A 5,250-nucleotide genomic window follows, 5' to 3' on the forward strand; every position below is an offset into this window, starting at 1 on the left:
TTTTTACGTACAAATTAAAGTGAATCTTCAAGCGATAGATGAATTTTAGCGAGCTGAATACATCTTTACACACAAAGACAAATGTTACTTACTAATTGAAGTTTTATGTGAAAAGTGGATATTCGCGTTCAAAACGAATTTTCACTTAAAAATTCTATTTTTTTGGTTAAATAACGAATCTTTATTAGTGCATCTCAACTTGCTGTTTGAATACTCGCGTACAGAAGTACTATGCCAATCTTCACGTACTAAGTGAATATCAACTTACTTACGTTCTTTCTAATAAGGTACGTTTTGAACACTTATCTTTCTAAATTTTCTTATATTTATTTTTTCTTTGACAATATGTTTTGAAATACCACATTGATAACTTTTTTACGTCAAATATGTGCAACATCACCAAATTCCTGTTATGATTTTTATAGTTTGATTGACATTCACGAGCTGGTAAATGCATCACTTATTTGCTTTCAGTGCATTTTTATGTTTGTCTGTGTGATAAGTTGATACCGCCCGCTCTCCGACGTTCTGAAAACGTACGGTACACTCATTAGTATCGCTCTGACCTTGACACACACATCTTGATCTTGAGTACTCCGCCATAAAAGAAATTTAGGTTTATCAAAGCTGTTATCTTGGTTTGGTGTGGGTTTACGTATCCAACATGCAGTTCTGATAACGCAAGTAGAATGACGTAATCAATGTTTTGTAAATATATGTACTTATCTAAAAAAACATGAATATGTCGTTCCGTGATGGCCTCCTATTGGGATCCTGTGTAAAACACGCGAGTGCCATCACTGCCTGTAACGACCATGGCCCAATAAATATGGGTTCTTTATATATGTATTAAACTCAGGCATTGCAAAATCTTTGACGGGAGCAGGTCGTATTGCCTGCTATTGATCTGCCGACCGAGTACTAACGTAACAAGGTTAGGCACTTAAAGTCAGCGCGAGGCGGCGTTTCATTGTTTCATCCATTACAATCGCTTGCATTGACTTATTCAAAGAATGCAAGGATTGCAAAAACTTCTATAGATGTGACATAGTTTGATCATTATTGAATAAATAGGCACGCATGCTTCCCTAGTGAGACGTCAGCTGATGCGTGAACTGCACTTAATAAGCATGGGTGCTTTTAAATGCCATATTGGTATTCCGGCGCTGGAATAGCCTAGCAGAGTGTGAAGTAACACAAGGCATGACACATTTTTACATCAGTGAACATTGTGTACTAATTAACATTACTCGTGGCGTGACAAGGTGACGACATGAAATGGTTCATATCATGTTACCCAGAGGAAACAAGAAGTGAGGCTGACATTTTATGTACACTTTTCAGAACAATTGTATAACGGAGCTTAACTTCGCTGACATTAAAATGGCGCGAATGTTAATCGGAGCTGAACTTGGATGACATCGAATTAACTTCGCTGACACTAAAATGGCGCGAACGTTAATTGGACATTAACTTCGCTGACACTAAATAAGCGCAAAGATAGCTAAAGCTTAGCAACGCTGACATTCAATAAGCGCGAATGCTGAAAGGGCCTACATTTGCTGATACTAAAATTGCGATAATGTTAATCGGAGTTGAACTTGACTGATATTAAACAAGCGCGAATGTTGATTTGGCCTTAACTTCGCGAACACTAAAATGGCGTGAGCACAATGATAACTGTAGACCAGCATGGCACTTAATAAGAGCGAATGCTAATCGTAACTTTACATAATCGACATTTAATGAGCGCGAATATTAACTGGAGAGCGAAGGGCATTTTAAGCGTTATTTAGTTGACACGTTATAAGAACGGATATTCGTATACAACAGACAACTGATATAACTTAATAACTGGCACTACATAAGTTAGAATGTTATTCTGAGCATGGAATAGTTGTCACTAGACCAGCTCGGATTCCTCTGCGAGTGTTACATTTTCTACATATTTGAAACAATGCATAAACTGCACCAAGTCAGCGATATAACTAAATGCATTTTGCCTTTTGGTACAGTGATGCTTTGTTGATGACGAATGAAAGACATCGTTACATCGCCGACACGATAGAATACAATATCATGTAGCTGTAAAAAAGTATTGATATGTAGTTGTTATTTACAGAACAGTTAATTAGTGTGTACAACCATAATTATCACCGCGCTACTAGTGTAGCTTTAAGCTATATTGTCTCATGTGTGTTTTGATATTGTTACAGGGAAATAAATTCCCCACTGAATCAAGATATATGGTACTCGTCGTTTTTGTAAAAGAACCCAAACACCACAATGACGCTCACGTGGGGACTACGTGATACTAATCCCCGTGGCGGATTTGGGGACTTCGTCATGGCAACGGATCGGGTGACTAACCAATGGAAAGTGAAAGCAGAATAATTTAAGATCATTTTTCCAAGATGGATTGTTTGCGTCTGGTACTGATTCAATTTTGACTGCAATGATTTTCTTATGCCAGTGATAGTTGTACATGTATATGTTTGCATATTAGATTTGTTTTTTAAGAAATTGTTCCTTGTATTATAATGTTATTTTTCAATACTTTTAAAATAAGATTTCTTGTATTAGCTTCTCAATATTTGTTGACGCCAGGGTCGATATGTATGTTGAGATTAAATAAACGTTCTTTTATATAAGTACGTTGGTAGCAACCCGCATTACGTTGGTGGCAACATAGTTCAAAACAGGGGGGTGTATGTGGCACCCTGCTTTATATTCCTAAGATTCAGTTAAAATATTTTGAGCCTTATTAGTAGTACTTTATATAATGTTGTGTCGTTGATTTCAATCCGTAATCCGTGCTCTGCATCCGCAATCGCTGTCGCCTAGTCTCGTGTGTTACTTTCGTATTGAATGGAATGTATGTGAGTGTGACGTAATTGTGAATGTTATTGTATGCCTGTTTGACCAGTGACAAACTGACCTCTGACACCTGTCGCATTGCGCGATATTTCCCGCGTTAATGTTTTCCTTGCTTCTCTGTCCTTTCTTTTCTATTCACTTCCTATCTGCTCCTGGTAGAGGCAACATCGTCATATAGACATCTTGCAGAATAGTATACTAGTGGATCCCCGGTACCACATACAGGGTAAGATATTGGTCAACTACGGCATTGCTAAACTTAATATGTATGCTGATAAATAATAATGTTCCATAATATAGAGATACCTACAGCACTTTGATTATACTAGTGGTCCCCGGTACCACATACAGGGTAAGCTATTGGTCAACTAAGGCGTTGCTAAACTTAATATTTATGCTTATAAATAATAATGTTCCATAATTTGTATTTATTGGGAGTGCTATAACTTGTCGTAAATTGCTCATGTATACTTATGGGTGTGGTTATTTGGTGAAGTGAATACTTTCTTAATAGAGATAGCTATTTAACACTGATATTGTACTTCGGGGTTGTTAAATGGTATTCTAAGTATTATGTGAACCATACATTTCTAGGCTACTTCTTTAAATAATTGTTTTATCACTTTACAGCTTTTTAAAAGTATCGTACGTTACAAAGTGAATTGTTCATATGTAAATGTATTGTTAGGCGAGTTCGTTTCTTTATATTGTCTCATGTGTGTTTTAATATTGTTACAGGGAAATAAATTACCCTCTGAATCAAGATATATGGTACTCGTCGTTTTTGTAAAAGTACCCAAACACCACATGATCATTTATCAACATTGCGTATTTTTCTGTGCATTGGAGAAACGATTGGAATAAAACGGAAATTAAGCTCGTACTTTGAGTTTATTTGTGTTTTTGGAGAACATGCTTTGTGCTGAGAATTTGAAATAATTTTGTTTGCTTGTTTACATTATTCCCTGATAGTAAAATAGATGTTATTTTCCGGAGAGACCCCAGCGTAGTTCACTAGAACAGGAAGCAAATTGGAGCACGAAAAGATGCGGATGACGCAACGCAACAGCCGGATATAATTAATGTTAGGCGAATTACGACTCCGTCATCAGAAACTATTGTCCTAAAAGTACACATCATCTGAGTCTCCGGTCGTGCCGTACACTTGTTTAATGTATTATTTATTAAATGATTGGTTGTTTCAAAACTATGTTTAGGTTTGGTTAACTTTCCATACCATATATCAGATTGTGTCTTTCCATTTTATCAGTTTACATACGTTTTAATCCAAAATATAGTCTTTGGTGTGGCCCCTCATAGCGAAAAGCTGGCACTGTGCAAATATGATTCTATAAATATATATACATGTATATATATGTTAATTTGAATATTAAGTTTTATTACTTGGTCGTACGATGTCCACAGTTGACATGGTCACTCACTGGTCATTGTATAGGCCTGACATGTCACATCGTTGGCATTGCCACTATATAACTCCATCAGATTCAGATGGCATTCATACGGGATATGAATGCCGTGACCCGATTGTGACGTCATCATTGATATGGCATCATAATTGTTACGATGGATACCGGAGACACTCTCAAAACAGATGGCTGTTCTATTTATTCAAAGAAACATATACAATACATACATTATTTGAACTTTATAATGAAGATTGTTCAGTGTAATTTAATTATTTAAGCGATAAACAAATTCCAAAAATGGTATATATTAATAAATTTTGAACTGTTTTCAAATGGCATTCATGAATACCAACAAAATTAAAGCCTATGAATGCCAAATGAAACCAGTTCATGAATGCCTATGGATGCCAAATGAAAGTAGTTCAGTGCCTAATAAACTGACCTTTTTATTCTGACAGTGGGTTAACCAGGGTTGCACCACTAAGATATAGAGTAGATTTTATAGAGAAACGGAATTTATCACAAATGTTGCCAGTTTCAATGCTGTTAACTTTGTTTCAGATAAGAAGACAGGTATAAAAACCAAGGAGTTACAGCGAGTCCCACCTTTTAGCTATTTCACACTGCTCGCCTTTCCTTGAGTAAAAAATAGTTAAAACGTGTTATCCCGTGTATGTGACGTAGTCCATGTTCCGTAATCTACAAACGTTTCATCATAAACACTGTAAATGTCCGTGATATGGGTTATTGTTCCCGCGCGACACTGTTAGTAACTGTACAATAGGTTATATCTCGGACCGACCCATATCTGTTCGGCACTGTTAGCTACTGTACAATAGGTTATAGTGCGGACCGACCCATATCTGTTCGGCACTGTTAGCTACTGTACACTAGGTTATATCGCGGACCGACCCATATCTGCTCGGCACAGTTAGCTACTGTACAA

Source organism: Mizuhopecten yessoensis, unplaced genomic scaffold (genome assembly GCF_002113885.1).
Source record: "Mizuhopecten yessoensis strain PY_sf001 unplaced genomic scaffold, ASM211388v2 scaffold9331, whole genome shotgun sequence".
NCBI lineage: Eukaryota > Metazoa > Mollusca > Bivalvia > Pectinida > Pectinidae > Mizuhopecten > Mizuhopecten yessoensis.